This window comes from Pongo pygmaeus, chromosome 2 (genome assembly GCF_028885625.2).
Source record: "Pongo pygmaeus isolate AG05252 chromosome 2, NHGRI_mPonPyg2-v2.0_pri, whole genome shotgun sequence".
NCBI lineage: Eukaryota > Metazoa > Chordata > Mammalia > Primates > Hominidae > Pongo > Pongo pygmaeus.
This window is the reverse complement of record NC_085930.1, coordinates 88,621,837-88,638,634: the sequence shown is the minus strand read 5'-3', so window position 1 is coordinate 88,638,634 and position 16,798 is coordinate 88,621,837. Positions and strand designations below refer to the sequence as shown.

At 39.3% G+C, this 16,798-nt stretch overlaps 1 long non-coding RNA gene across 3 annotated transcripts in view; it reads left to right on the top strand.

The window, feature by feature from the left end:
• LOC129034236 (uncharacterized) overlaps positions 1-16,798 on the top strand; it is a 327,788-nt gene that overhangs the window by 167,632 nt on the left and 143,358 nt on the right. Inside the window, exon 4 of one of the 3 annotated variants that reach the window (XR_008501782.2) lies at positions 15,039-15,214. The exons of the other annotated variants lie outside the window; for them this stretch is intronic. This is a non-coding gene — a long non-coding RNA (uncharacterized LOC129034236). Of the gene's footprint in view, positions 1-15,038; positions 15,215-16,798 lie in introns of those variants that run through there. 3 annotated transcript variants of the gene reach the window in all.

Genomic DNA, 16,798 nt, shown 5'->3' with positions numbered 1-16,798 from the left:
CAGCCTGCACAACCACATTCAGTGGCCTTAACTAAACAATATTTACTGGATGAGTGTGTTCCAGGTGCTGTTCCAGGCTAGGCATTGAGAATAGAGCAGTGAGCAAGACAGACTTGATCTTGCCCTCATGGAGATTTATTTTAGATAAGGCCTACAAAAAATGAATAATTATAAAAATCACATAAATACGAATTTAAACAAGTGCTATGAAGTATAGGAATAGGATAGTCTATGGACCTCTGACAGTGAGACCTACTATTCTGGACTGGCAGGAAAGAAATTCTGAGGAAGCAGTATTTAAGTTGAAGCCTGAAGACTAAGTATATTTATATTATGTGAATACTGGGACTGGGGAGAATGTTTCAGAAAGAGGGAACAATAAGCAGGTCAGGCCGGAGCACAAGATAGCCAAGGAATTCTTCCCGGGTGCAGAAATGGGAGACGGAGGAGACAGGGCTAGAAAGACAGTGAGGCACCAGACCTTTCAGGGTTTTGGAGAATGTGTTGACGATTTTGGCCTTCATCCTAAGAAAACTTGCAAGACATTGGATGTCCTAAGCAAGAGAGTGACCTTAAGCTACGTCGCACTATCTGCATTATGGAGAAGGCATTTGACATGGACAAGAACATATATGGTTGACAAGATGGGGGCCGTTGCAGTAACACAAGTGAGAGGTAGTGGTGGCTTGCTCTGGGGCAATGCCAAAGAATATGATATGTAGACAGATCAGAGAGATTTTCACATGGAATGTCGTGCCCTAATCTCACTCTTTGTTATTTATTGGCCAGCAGCTCTGAGTTATTTTGACCTTTGAGTGCTCTCAGGCAATATTAATTATCAACTATTGTGAGTGACTCTGTGAAAGGCAGAATTATGTGAGTAAACATCAAAGATCACTGAAATCAAGTATTGCATTTGGCTATTAATATATTACATAGCTAATAAAACAGTCATTGCCCTTTTATGTATCAAAAGCCCATTAGTCAACCTCAAATTTAAGCCCTCTGTCCTCTTCCATATCATGTAGTACCTACCTCTATGGGATTGTGGCAAAGATTCAAAGAGAGAATATATCTAAAGTATTGTGCACAATGCCTGCAAGATCATACTTATTATTAACTACTTTTTACTACTGCTATTACTCATGCCTATATTATGTTGGGGTTTAGGATGAGATTTAATTACATTCTTTTCCCTCTAAGTTGGGTACCAAAATTTGAGTAAACAGTTACAGGTGTCAAACCAAGAGAGATGAAATTATTAGTTTTATTGCTGATATTGCTAACTTCAAGAATGTGGATTGGCTTTTCTGCCAAATCTAGTGATTGGTACAGATAACAAAATGAAACCTGTATATCTGTACATCATAATTTCTCCTTTGCCTCCCTCAGAAAGGGTATGAGCAAGACATGAACCCTGGTCCTCACCCAGGTATACTTATATCATGGAAAAACTGAGGAGAACATGCTCCTTCCTCAGGTGAATCACAGAGCAGAGAAGTTGAGAGCCTGAATCCTGGAGCTAGACTTTTTGAGTCATCTTGGCTGTGCCACTCATCAGCCAAGCAGCAATGCAAGTCTCTCAGTGTTTCTGTGACTCAGTCTCCTCATCTGTAAAATGGGAATGATAGTCGTACTACTTGCTAGGACAAGTGTGAGGATTGAATGAGTGCAAATATTGATCTCTGGAACATAGAAACTCCAATATATGTTTGTCATTATCAATATTTATGAGGAGAATTCAGAAAGCACTGCTCCATATATGCCTCTTCAAACCCCCTAACAGAAAGATTATTCCTCTCCCCAGGGGAAGAGCCAATGAGATGACTGGAAGAGAAGCACTGCTCCCATACTTCTCCTTCCTGAGGGGTGGGGTGTGAAGCCCTCCCTCTCTGCTGAATATTGAGCAGAAGGAAGGAAAGGTTTACTTTCCCCATATTCTATTATTTGACATAGTTGGCCTCCAACAACCTGACCTCTGCAGGTCCCTGTCTCTACCTGGAGAGAAAGAGCTTTGTCATATTCATCAGTATATCCTTCCATTCTATAGGGCCACACACTGGGCTTTGCATCCAGTTGGCACTCAAGCAGTGCTTGATGGGTTTGAAGATGAGCATCTTTCTCTGAGATATTGTGTTCTTATTGGATTAAACAGGGAGGGGCTGCTGCCTGGTAGCAATACACTGGCCATGAGTGGGAAGTGTGAATGAGGTCCCCCGGTCTGCCCCCTTTCTCTGGGCCCTCTGGCCATCTGCACCCTGATTTACACCCTGAAATTGTAGGAAACCGGAAGCTAACTAAAACTTTCTTAGCGCAGGGCAAACACTTTCTACACTGGCTTTCCTCACTTGTGCCTTTTTCCTGATCTAGAATGTTGGGCTTCTCTGGCAGAAGCAGAAATAAATAATTGAGAAAAAGCTTATTATCAGATGAACACATTATGCATTGATTTGTTCCTGCATGCGTATTCTCATAAGTTAGGTTTAATTAACTGTACAATATAGTGGAAGGATTAAGTGAAATATGGGATAGCAACTGGGCAGGATATTAGGCGGTCATGGACATTAGTAAATAGGAAGATTGAGTAGCTACACAGAAAGCATTCACAAAATCATATTGAGTAAAGCCTAGCACTGAACTGTAGTAACAGTAATACTACAATCCTAACATGAATCATACACGTTTCCGTCATTATACTTGTTACTCCCCAAAATAATTGTTATTTGTCTGCTAGGTATTATCCACCTCCCGTAATTGCAACGTGTGTTAAATGGGACTTGGGCTATTTTGTTGGTCTCTATATCCCCCTGGCCTTGTGGCAGAGTTTGGCAAACTATGGCCAACCAGCCAAATCTGACCCACTGCCTGTTTTTTGTAAATAAAGTTTTATTCGAACACTTCCAGACCCATTGGTTTACATATTGTTCATGGCTGCCTAGGTGATAAAACAGTGAAGCTAAGTAGTTGTGTCAGACACTGTGTGGCCCTCACAGCCTACATCTTTTACTATCTGGTCCACTATGGAAAATGTTTGCTCATCCCTGGCCTAAACCACTGACTGACAAATATTAAGTGCTTAACAAACACTGATAGAAGGAAGGAGTGGAAGAAGAAATGAATACACACGGATACAGAGTGTAAGAAAATGCAGATAAATCAGAACTGTGAAAGGAATAGGACTGTGCTTAGAAATTTTTTTCTTTTTAAATTCTGTTATATTTTGTTTAACAATATAGGTTGAGTATCTCTAATCTAAAAATTCAAAGTCTGAAATGCTGCAAAATCTGAAACGTTGTGAGCACCACTTGTTGGAGCATTTTGGATTTCAGATTTTCAGATTACGGATGCTTAACCCATAAGTATAATGCCAATATCCAAAAATATTCAAAATCCGAAACACTTCTGGTCCCAAGCATTTTGGATAAGGGATATTCAAACTATATATATATTTTAAAAAGGAGAAACAAAATTTGAAAAGTAATACTACCATCTATGTAAATTATTGAGAATATAATTTGGAGGTCTTGTGGTTCAAGAATTGCTGCAACTCTAGATTACTGAGTGGTTTGCTCATGTTTTTGTTTTTAGTTCAAAAGCAAAGTGCCCTCATCACTAATTGCCCTTCTAATTGTAAGTTAACAGTGGGGAAAGCAAGCCCATGGGGATTACTTGCAAAGCTATTTTACAGCAGACTATGTGGGTTGTCCACACATGAATGGAATAGACCCAACTTGTATAGTAATGTAAATAATATTGAACGACCTGGTCATTCATCAAAATTAAATTGATATGCGGCCCCATGAGGCTTGGTTGTCTTAGTCTCTCCTCTAGACATAACATTTATCTGATAACTTACAGAGCTTCCAGACCAGCTCCAACCTCCTCCTTAGCTTAGCTCTTCTTACTTTAGCCTTCATAATAAGCCTTCTTTATTTAAAACTCTATTAGCCAAGAAAAGATTAATGAGCCTTTACATTTTTAAAAGATCAAAAAAAAAAAAAGAAAGAAAGAAAATAGAAGAGACATTTTATTTGTTTCACACAAGGACAAAAATTGGTCTCGCTCACTGGCTTCATCCATCTTTATGCTCCTGTGAATCTGGTTGGCTCTTTTGTACCCATTTGTTCATTTGCTTAATGGTCCTTTGGGGCCTCTCCAACTAGTAGCATAAGCCAGAATAGGAGAAGCAATCTATTTGCCAAAAGGGTACATTTAAAAAAGTCATTTTGCCTACTCCATTTCATAAAGCAACAATGGTTGTAAGAGCTCTGGGACATTAATTTTTCACAGGCAAAATATTCATCTTAATGCATATGGCCATAGGTTCAAAAAGTAATGTTAAGCTTGTGTATGTTGGCCACAGTAGTGCTATTCAAGACTTCCTCCTAGTTCCCTGTTGCAAAAGACTTTTACCCCACTGTGTTTGGTGTTTTTCTTTGCATTTCAAAGCCCTGGAATCAGATGCAATTGAGGTTGCATGCTGGATTTTGGGGGCACATATGAATTTACATGCATTTATGTCTTTAATGAATATTAAAATGGGGGTATTTTTCTAAAGCGACTCCAAACAGGGTGGAAAATCTGACTTTTCTTTGTTTTAACCAGAAGTTGGTAAAATAGATGAAACACCCCAGAAAGAGACATGGTCACTTGAGTGACCTCATTAAATATGGCTACCCTGTCCCTCCCAGAACTCCCATTTTTTGCAGTTAGCCATTAACATGGCTAGGTTAAGTAGCATCCACTTATGATGAAGGTGCAACTTGCTCTTTTATTTGGGAGAGGAAATAAAATTATTCTGAAGCTCAGGATGATACAGCTCTTTGTAAGGTTAGCTTCATAATTGATCTTTCTTGAGCGAGAGGTGAAATGTCTTAGACTGAACAAGATGAGGCAGCAGGCCTGATAAAATGGCACTGATGTATATGAACACATAGAGAACAAAGAGGCCAACTGCAACAAAATGCCAACAGACACAAAAGTCATGCCACCAGAAATGGAGCAGAAATGCTATTTGTGAATCTGCTTCATAAAGGACATATTTTTTTAAGCTAATAACATCTTTCTATACAATTTCACATGTACAATATCACTTAAGCCTCTTTTTGCTCCATATCCAAAGCTACAGGAAGTCCAGCAGCCGTGCACTGTGCTTTTATTAGGTTGAGTATATCCAGATGATTTTAATAAAGTTTTAAAAGGACATTAGTTTCCTGCTATTTCAATGAAAACCACTTGCAAGATGAATTTAAAGCAACAGGTCTAGTTCTTCTCAACACATGCCCTTTTTTAATGCAAATATGCCACCCTTTTCTCATAACCAACAAAACTACACACAAATACAACTAACAGCTGCATGAGACATGGGAGAAAAATATCATCCTCATAAATGTTTAAGGATGAAGAGATGGTAAGAGTGATAGATGCCACTGTATGCTGCTCAGATTCCTCCTAAAGCATTGGGGTTCCTCTGACCTCCAACTGCTGGAAGCTCAGAGTCTTGGCTACTGGAGTCTCTCTCTGGGAGTTGTCCTCAGCTAAATGGTGGCTTGTCCCAGGCCATGTGCACTCTCTAGAGCTCACAATCCAGTAACTGGTCAAAATGTGCATGGGGTGGAAGGGCAAGGAGAAGTGTATAAAGACCCAGTCCCCTGATGTCAGATGACCTGAGGGACCATCCTAGTTTCAGAGCTTCCCTTGGGAGCAACTGAAGTCCATGTTGTGACTGCATTATAATTCAGCATCTCCTTCTGCCCAGTTCTCCTTCCTGCAACCTCCCACTGAGTTTTATCTCAAGAGAATTCTTGCCCTCACCCCCATGCCCTCCCCATGCAAATCTCCACCTCAGAGCCAGGAATGTTTTGGATTTCAAATATTTTTGGATTTTGGAACATTTGCATTATACTTACGGGTTGAGCATCACTAATCTGAAAATCCGAAATCCAAAATGCTCCAATGAGCATTCCCTTTGAGTGCCATGTTGGTGCTCACAACGTTTCAGATTTTACAGCATTTCAGATTTTGGGTTTTCAGATTAGGGATGCTCCACCTATATTGTTAAACAAAATATAACAGGATTAAAAAGAAAAAAAAATCTAAGCACAGTCCTATCCCCTTCACAGTTTTGATTTATCTGCATTTTCTTACACTCTGTACCCACGTGTATTCATTTCTTCTTCCACTCCTTCATTCTATCAGTGTTTATTAAGCACTTTATATTTGTCAGTCAGTGGTTTAGGCCAGGGATGGGCAAATATTTTCCATAATGTGCCAGATAGTAAAAGGTGTAGGCTTTGAGGGCCACACAGTGTCTGAGACAACTACTTAGCTTCACTGTTTTATCACATAGGCAGCCACGAACAGTATGTAAACCAGTGGGTCTGGAAGTGTTCCAATAAAACTTTATTTACAAAAAACAGGTAGTGGGTCAAATTTGGCTGGTTGGCCACAGTTTGCCAAACTCTGCCACAAGGCCAGGGGGCTATAGAGGCCAACGAAATAGTCCAAGTCCTATTTAACACACATTGCAATTAAGGGAGGTGGATAATATATAGCAGACAAATAACAATAAGTTTGGACACTACCAAGTACAATGAGGGAATTCTAACGTGTATGACTCACGTTAGAATCATTCCTTCATGGGAAGGAATATTCTTCACCATCTTAGGTTGGGTTCCCTGCTCAGTCTTATCACATCTTAGTGGGTACTTTTCCCCTGGACTTTCTAAAATATTGAACCACAGTACTCAGACACTCATTGGGGCCATCACTGACCCCTGAAATATAAAGAGCATAAGTTGGCAACCACTTCTCTTAATAATTTTTATGGTCCCTTTTTGCTTAAAAATTCTATGATGCTCTAAGCCAGATAGTTCAAGATTCAGTTCTTGCATGGTTTATTCACCTTTTCCGTATGTGTTTATGCAGCCTGTGTCATTGTTATGAAAGGATCAAAGACATGGAACCCAATTAAGAAGGGCAGGCATTTCAGCCTGAGGCATGAGAGGGCAGTGGGAGAGTAGGGTAGGGACAATTATCCGGGCAGAAGGAACTGACATACAGGATAAATCCAAGATAGATCCAAGAGGGTGTGATGCTTTGGGGAACACTGTATGTGGCTATGTGTTATGGGAAAGGCAAGGGCAGAGATGGTGTAGAAGAGTTAAAGCTGGAAAGGCTGAGTGGTAACTATGTACCAATGAGCCTTAAGGCATGTATCCTAAGGACAAGGAAGAACCAGTGAAGAGTTATAAGTAGAAGAAATACATGATACATTTTACACATTGAAAACATCACTCTGAAGATTGGACAGAGAATGGTTCGGTTTGCGGACAGAGAGGTGAGATAAGACCTTGTACCAATCATCATTAGTATTACTAAAAATTGTATTAAAAGATTGCCATCATTTTTTTTCAAGGTGGGTCAAGAAATTAATGTAATGGAGTGTGGCCAGTACTTAAAAAAAGGAAGAAGAAAAAAATAAAAGAGCATAAACATTACAGCACATGGCACATGTAAGGGGATTGGTTCATGAAAGTCTTATGTAGATTACTGTGAGTATGTACATTACTGTGTGAGCTTGTGTGGTTGTGTGTGCATTTTTACTGGGTAATGACTGCAAATATATTTCTATATGTTGAGGTCAAAGAAGTTTGCCCAGCATGACTCCAGACCTCAGGAAGCCTTACAAATGCCTGCTACAAGTCACCATGGGAACCAGGTGTCAGCCGTCAACAAAGCAGCACAAATCCATCTCTCTCACTAGAAAAATGGGCTCAAGAGAGCAGGTCCTATTGCTGATACTTAAGAACCTACCAACAAGTTCAAATTAAAAAGATTTGCCTCAGACAACCCAGAAATGGACTGCTATGAAAAGATGCATTGGTTTAATGTATTTCATGTTTGTCAATGGCAGTTCTGGGCCATCTTTGTGGTGTTAGATATTTGTGGTCTCCTCAACTTCCTGTGGTTCGGTCACTTTTTTGCTTAGCCTTTACCATGGGAGAGCAGGGACAAGCCATCTGTGCAGGAAACTTCAAAGATGTGTTTTGGTTTACATTCTGTTACAATGAAGTCAATGCAAATTGTTTTTATGTTGTTTTTAAAAAATTTGTTATTTTACTTGTTTTTGGAAGGGGGATAATCAGGGGAGTGAACAAGCACTGACCATGGTTTATAATATGGTGTGGCCTGACCTTAAAAAAAAAAAGAAGTCCAACAGATGTTAGTGTTGATTCATTGTTTTCAGCAGGAATCTACATTTTACTATTTTTCAGACTCTACTTGGATGCAGATTTGTCTTAGCAGAGGAAAATGCTAAATTTCTATTTAGATATATTCACTTTGCCAGTGGCAAGTTGCCATACTCTTGTCCATTTCTTATTTTTTTCAGAAATAGCACAAACACTTCCTTGAACTCGAGGCTGACCTGAACTTTATTTGATGCCCTTTCAAAGGCCAACTGAGAGGCATTATTCCTCATGGAGAAGGCACTCAACTAGAGTTTAGAGTGAACCAGAAGGAACCTTAGGGTGAATATAATCCAATTCCTGTTAATTTTGCAGATGAGGATGTTGAGCTTCAGAGAAGCAATGTGACTTGCCCAAGGATACGAGCTCACTGGTAGTAGAGCTGGGCCTAGAAACAAACTCAGGACTAGACAAGGCTCTACTCAGTTGGCCTCACTGCCTCTTCAAATGCTTGGCCACATCTCCTTCAGATGGCAGTTTCATGGAAAACACCGGCCATGCAAATCAGATGAAGGTCAGCATAAATTTTGTTACTGGCAAGAAGATTTCTGAACTGAATTTTGTTACTGGCAAGAAAATTTCCAAACTAATTGATATTGTAGAATTGGACATTTTATTCATTGGTTATTTTATTATCATAGAAGGAGTCTCCAGACAAAATTGGTAGTTTATTCACGGTACTTACTATTTCAGATAAGGTGGAAGAAAAAGTAGCCTAAGGATAGTTACTGTTTCTTATCTGATATACAGAATATTTTCCCCTTTGAATTATGATTATTGAAAGTGCATAAATGATATCCAGAGGAAATATTCAAATCACACACTGGAGTTGGAATCAAGAAGGGAAGTTTTTAATAATTTAGACCAGGGTTCTCAAACTCAGCATTATTGACATTTGGGACCAGACAATTCTTTGTTATGGGGGCTGTCCTGTGATTATAGGATGTTTAACAGCATTCCTAGCGTCTATCTGCCAGAAGCCACTAACACACCCCTAGTTGAAACAACCAAAACTGTCTCTAGACCATGCCAGATGTCCCTTGGGAAGGTGAAATAGTCTGAGTGGAGATTCACTAATTTAGACAAGTTTGGGTGTTTAAAATGTAAGGGGATAACTCTTTTATTAAAAGTGGGGGTTCTTATTTTTTCTGATTATAAATGTAATAAATACTTATATTTTTAAAATACGGAAACACATTACTGAAATAATAGCAAAATGCCAAGGTATTACTTTGCAATTTGGTATTATTGAAAATGACTGAAAGGTCAGTCTCCACATGTTGTCACACTCAACAAAAGCACAAGTCTGACATCCAAAAATCAATGAAAATAAATTTAACTTTCCACCAAAATCTCCCTAAGAGATATGGAGACAGGAAATGTTGTTCATGACCACCGAAATGCCCTAAATTCCGTCTTCACCATCTATTAATTGCTTTCATCACAGCAGATAACAGTTACTTTTTCTCAATCTCTCTTCTCCCTCCAACTTGACCCCACATTCCGACCCCTGCTAGCTGTGCTGTCTCCTCTCCCTGCCTATGCTTTAGCACTTATCAACTCATTTCTTCTTCACGTGGTTCTCTGGCCTTTCCAACTAGATCCTTGTAACCTCTTCTATGTGGCTGACTTACCCATTACCTAGATCCACACAAGAAAAGACCTGGAATCTCCATTGGAATGTTCTGAGATGAGGCAAGTTGTCAACCTTTATATAAGACTATTTTTTTTATCACAGTCATACTATAAAGAAGAAAATAAGAATCAGCAGCAATTCTACTAACAAACCACACAATTAACAATTTAGTAGATGCCTAGGTAGGTGGTTTTAGCACATGGAGCTGTAAGAAGGGAATCAAGGTGAAAGTAGGTAGTTTGCATTCCCCAGAAATGAAGGAAAAATAAGATAATTTGACCTTTGCTTCAAAATCCTTTTTTTTTTTTTTTTTTCTTTTTGAGACAGGGTCTCGCTGTGTTGCCCACGCTGGAGTATGTATACATGGCTCTCTGCAGCCTCGACCTCTTGAGCTCAAGCAAGCCTCTCCACTCGGCCTCCAGAGTAGCTGGGACTATAGGCACACACCATCACACCTGGCTAATTTTTTAACTTTTGTAGAGACAAGGTCTTGACATGTTAGCCAGGCTGGTCTCAAACTCCTGGGCTCAAGTGATCCTCCTGCTTTGGCCTCACAAAGTGCTGGAATTACAGGCATGAGCCACTGCACCTGGCCAACATCCGTTTTTCTATTGAATTATAAGGCTGACTTTAGGATATTTCAGTTTAATGGAATCAACGTCATTATTTAAGTGTTTACTATGTACCACAGTATAAGCATTTTACAAGAATGTCATAGGTAACTTTCAATACAACTACCAAGACAGGTGCCATTAATAGTTGCAATTGACAGATGAGGAGCTTGAGTCTCTCAAGAGTTATGTAAGCTGCCCAAGACCACATAGCTACTAATTTTTACTTGTAAGTGCAAGAAAAATTCCCATACTCAAGAATGTCTGGCCTTACCACTTCCTTTCCCATGTGTCTGTCTTTGAACACCTGGTGTGGCCAGGTGAGGAGCATCAAGTTGCCATTTCCACTCATCTTTCATCAAACATACAGAGAGAGGTGAAGAAGGGCTGGTCCGATGGGCCATAGGAGACAGTTGGCCCATAGTTTCTATGGTAAGAACCTTTCTAAGTAGTATTCATCCTCATGCATGTCAGCCATGCCTGTGCTAGCTTGGAAGTATCTTCAGGCCATGTTACTCACAGTGTGCTCCACCATCCTGCAGCATCAACATCACCTGAGAACTTGGGAGAAGTGCAGAATCTCAGGCCATACCCCAGACCGACTGAATAGTTCCCAAGATGATTTGAATATAATGATTCCAATATCTGAAAAGCAGGTCCGAATACAAGGATTCCACATTCCAATAATTCTCAAACTTGAGCATATATCAAAATCACTTGAAAGACTTCTGAAAACAGATCACCGAGTCTCCCTTTCTCTGTAGGGTTTTGGATTCTATGTCTGGAGTGGTGCCCAATCATTTGCATTTCTAACAAGTTCCCAGGTGGCACGGGGGCCACAGTTTGTGAACCACTGCTACAGTCAAATAAATGAAGAAACTCCTAAAAGTTAAACAAAATTAAGCTAGGTGATTTTCTATCAGATCTTCTCAGAACTTAAATATGCAAATACTCTGTTTCTCAAATCTTTGGCCCATTGAAACAATTTTTACCAAAATATCACTGTAGATTAGTCTTCCACAAAATGAACCTAGGGGACCATTGGTCTGCAAGCAATAGAGTCTGGCAATTTTGACTTAAAAAAAATGCTGAATGTAATAAAATGACCTTTTTGGTTGGGGGAGAGAGAGTCCTGGTTTTGGTGTCAGGTCAACACAGCTGTTGTGTCTTTTAGCAAATGAATAGCACATTTCTCCAAGGGATTTGTACAGATTGAAAATAAATTCTAAATTATTGAGATTCATATAACATAGACCCGGAATGAAAAAGGGACAAAAAATATATCTGCAATGACATTTGAATTGCTGTTTCATCCCCCCTATTGAAATATAAGCCAAGAATAAAACATTGATTAAATAGAGAGCACTGACATTTTACTCCTGTGGTGCTGGATGCCAGCCTAGACAAAGAGCCGGTTAAATTCAGAAGACAAAGAGTCCTTTTGTGAGGCAGTCAGCTCATCTGGGAGAAATATTAAGTGAAGTCTCTAAGGATAGAGTTCTCCAACATTTTTACCTACAACACTCTTTGAGAGACAGTGGGTAAAATCACACTCAAAATATATGAGGAAGGAGGTTACAGGCATTTATTAAAGGATAGTTGGGATCCATAGAAAACTCAACTTTTGTCTCCAGTGACGCCACTTTATAAAAGGAAGTGAAAATCAAAATGGCCAATGAGAGATGAGCAAGAAAATACATCCTTCCAAGTAAAGAAAACATAAAGTGTCTCTTTTATCACATTATGGGTAGGAGATACAGCAGTGGATAAGATGGATATTTTCTCTACGCTCAAAGATCATACACTGGAATAAGGGGTACAGGTTCAAAGCTAATAAAAGAATAAATCAAGTGAGTGTTATATTTGAAGATAAATAAGGAGAGGAAATGGAGAATAACAGGGTTTGGGTAGATGCTTTTTAGGAAGTGTGCTCAGGAAAAGCTGCTCTGATTTATTTGAGCTGAAAAATAAAGACAGAGAAAAAGTGAGCCACGTAATGTTTGGGTAAAGAGAGTTCTAGAAATCCAAAATACTGTGTGAAAGGACTACATCCGGAAAGAAACGAGGATATTTACGGAACTGAAATGAGACATTTATTGAACATTTGCCTTGTACAAGTGATCATGCTGAGTCATTTGTGAGTGTGAGAGTGTGTGGTTGTTTGTGTGTCAGGATGGAGTGTAGGGGATGTGATGCTGTTCAAGGACTAGTTAGACTTGGCCTTCTGTTTTGGGCCTTTTTTTTTTTCCTGTGATTCATTCACTCAGCCCCCAGATGCTACATGATGGTTTCCACCATGTTAATACAGAACAAATAAGCCATTTGGCTGTGTCCAGTTCTACATGTAGAGTCATGTATTGTGTTCTAACCATTGCTCTTGCTAAAGGTTTCTTTTCGATCTCCTGCCTGTGGTTAAGAGCTATTCCTTGACATTCAGGCTATATTCAGTTTTGCACAAACAACTTTAACAAGTTGAAATTGCTCAACAACTTTAAATATTTAATGAGGCTTGTCACTCTCTTCATTGTGGTGCTACAATGAGAGATGAAAGAGGCTTTGGACCAAAATTGGGGCATGGTGGCCCAAATCAATTCTCCTTATATATATTATTGTAAAAGAGTGTCAGATGAATGGATACTTTAGGTAGATTTTAAATATAAAGAGATAAATTAAGTATTTATTATAGTACAGGTAAAGATTTTTTATTTTTTATTTTTTAAGACAGGGTCTCACTCTGTCACTGAGGCTGCAGTGCAGTGGCACAATCACAGCTCACTGCAGCTTCAACCTCCCCAGACTTAGGTGATCCTTTCACCTCAGCCTCCCGAGTAGCTGAGAGTAGAGGTGCATGCCACCACACCCAGCTAATTTTTTTGTATATTTTGTAGAGACAGAGTTCTACTTGTTGCCTAGGCTGGTCTCAAACTGCTGGCCTCATGCGATCCTCCCACCTTGGCCTCCCAAAATGCTGGGATTACAGGCATATGAGCCATTGCACCCAACCAGATACAGACTTCTTAAGCAAATACTTACAAAATGAGTAGGCAGGGGCTACAAATATATGTAGAAATGATTTGGGCAAAGAATATTTTAGAAAGTGAGTATGCAGATTATTTTTACATTATTATATTATTATAACTAAAATGAAAGTAAAACACATGCAAAGAGACCCCAAAAGCTTGGGATTAATTATCAAATCCTTTTCCTCAGTCACACAGAGCAGGGCATTTCTTCCTGAAAGACAAAAAGGACTGGCAAATGAATTTAAGGAAAGCGAGACAGCTTGCTTTCTAAAGCTCACACTGGTAGAAAGCATGCATTTATCTTTTCCTCTGTGATTTCTAATATTTTAAATCTGAGCATTTGTCTTCTAAAAAGTTCTAATCCCTGATACAGAAACTTTCGCACTGTCATAGCAGAGCAGAGGCCATGTGATTGCTTCATCACTCCAAAGTCCCAGATCCTATATTTGCTTTGTGCTTTTAAGTGTCATCAAGTTAATCAAGGCTGGCTGAAATTATTTGAAGACCAGGCAAAAATCTGCTTTTCTTTCCTTTTCTGCAATATGGCCTGATTTTGTAATCATACCCACATGAATCTGGCCTGTGTTGTTAGAAAAATTATCTCCTCATTAAAAACAAATCTTAATAGGCCTAATTTGGAGCCTGCTTTTGTCTGTAACTTGATCAAGAGAGTAATGAGTATGAACCATGCTAAACAGAGGGAGACTAAAAGGAAGTCAGAAACATTCAACAGTGCAGATTACAGTCACATCAGCATGCTTTTGGTATGCAAATAAAGCACACTGGGCAACAAAATAAAATATAAACGGCTTGCTTCTATTTCAGTTCTTGACACTCTTAGGGCATGTGGGAAAACCTAAGTCTCAATGAAAGGATTCAGTTTGAGAAACATATAATTGCTCTTTTTGGGGCCTCTCTTTAATTTCCTTAGTTGCAAAATGGGGATAATAATGTCTGTAATTATTATAATAGGGTGGTTATAAGGATTAAGTTAGTAGATGTAAAGCATTTAGAATAGTGTCTGGGTTTCTAGTCCAGCACATAGTTAATGATAGCACGTACCATAAGGTCTAGCTGTTATTATTGTTTTTGTTATTATTTTTGGCTCCCCTCCTCCTGCCACACCGCATTCTATGTGAGCAGGAACACCAGGAGTAGACTCACAAAATTTCAGAACTTTTGAGTATTGCTTCCAGAAATGTGTTCCATGAACTTCCACTGTTATTTAAGATATTTGTTGTATGAAAAAGGATTTCTCTGATCAATAACTTTTGGGAAATGCTAAGTTTAATAAAATCAAAACCGTTTTTGCCATAGGGTCTTTTAGAGGGCAAGGGTTCAGGAAAAGAATTATTTTTTCCTCGTACATCACTAGGCTCTTGGCCAAGACCCCTATGACAAAAGACAGATTAACAAAAGAAAAGCAAATGTATTTAATGTCATGTATTTAACATAAACACGTTTATATTTGTATTACTATAAATACAGATTTTTTCAATATAAATTTTATGTGACACAGGAGCCTTCAGAAATGAAGATGCAAAGACAACAGGGGAAAACCATGTATGTTTATGGACAGTCATGCCAAAGTATGATTGGAAGACAAAAAGTTACGGTCTGATGGTAATAAATGGGGTGGGGTGTTCTCGGCAAGGCCTGTTTCTTTGGATTTCTTTTTGGCATCCATGTGACTTCCCTTTCCCCTGGGTATAGGGCAGGACACTGTCACAGAGCCTTTAGTGGAGAACGGAGGAAGAGGGCAAGAGAGTAACCTCCCTCGGTTTTATGGCCTGCTTCAGGGAATAAAAGCATCAGGAATTCAAGTTTATTGCCTGCTTGGAAGGCAGGGGAAGAACTTGGAGAGAAGGTCAGAGAGACCTTCCTGCTTCTGCGGCTTTTTTCCGGTTTTCTTCAGCTGAAACTTCTTGTATGCTAAGGTACCATCTTTTGGAGTATTGTGCTCTGAGCCCTGTCAAGATCCTTTAATATGCAGGCAATATGAATCTCACGGAGGGTGATATTCTATTCAGTCTTTCCTAAATTTATTTGACCACAGAGTGTGTTTGTTCTAGAATGTCTTATAACCCTTCAAGGAACATTAGTTCTTGAAGAAAATTATGGATGAGGACTCAATGATGCCCAAAGAGGAGAATGACTTCTAGGCTCTTAGCTAGTTGTGGGCAGAGTCCTGACTTAAGCTTGGGTCTCGTGCTTCCTATCCAGGATGCTTTGCACAAAGTACACAGCTTGCTCTGTCCTGGATTTCTGCAAGAAAGGATCTTGGATGAAATGAGAAGTAAAGCCTGCAGGTTAAAAACATGGTCCCTGAAGACACAGGGGACTTGGGTATAAGTGCCCACTTCCCACTATATGATCTCATGCAAGTTATTTCACTTTCTGGGGTCTCCTTTTTTCCCCTTTGTGAATGAATATGATGATTACACTTGCCGTGTGAAGTTGTTGACAACTTATAGAGAAAATACCTGTAAAGCACATACATTAATTATAAGCAATTTATTATTGTTCCTGGCACATAGCGAGTGCTCAAAATATGTTGCCAATTATTGGTCAGTAGTGCTTTAAAAGTGAAGATCCCATGATAGGGACAGAGATCGGATGACAATTGCTTGTTTGCTGAGAACTTCCTTTGAAGGTTTGTCAGTGGAGGCTGCTCTAGAATGCTCTAAGAGAAAAGGAAGCCCTCTGTATTACTGAACCAGCCCTCAAACAAATCACCGTTTTATATTAGTGTCATCGAGAAAAAAAGACTGCTAATGATTACTGGTCAGGGTAGAAGATTTTGGCCCAGGCTTGAGGTCTTTGGATTCTACTCCAGAAATTTCCAAGACAGGAAGAATCAGAAGAACCTCTAAACCAATACTTCTCAATCAGGCTGGGAGTGCTATAGTGGGCCAGGGATCCGGGGCCAATCTGTCTACTTTCTGAAACCAGTCCAAGATCAGGTCAGCATAGACACTGAGAGTCAGCTTTTGGAAACCTTTATAGTAATTTGCAGAGTAATTTTATGTCTGTTGGATCCAAATGATGATTTTAAAAACGGGGCTTGTATTTGTATTACCTTTACATTATTTCACTTTTCTAGTAATTTATTTTTCTTGTGTTTTATAAAAGCATCAGTTTAGGTCAGATTGAAAAATGAAATAAAACTTGTCCTTTATTTCAGAGAGTTTGAGAATTGATCTAGAAAAACGGTTCTCAAAACGATGTCCTGGGCCAGCAGTATCAGCGTCACCCGAGAACTGGTTAGAAATGCAATTC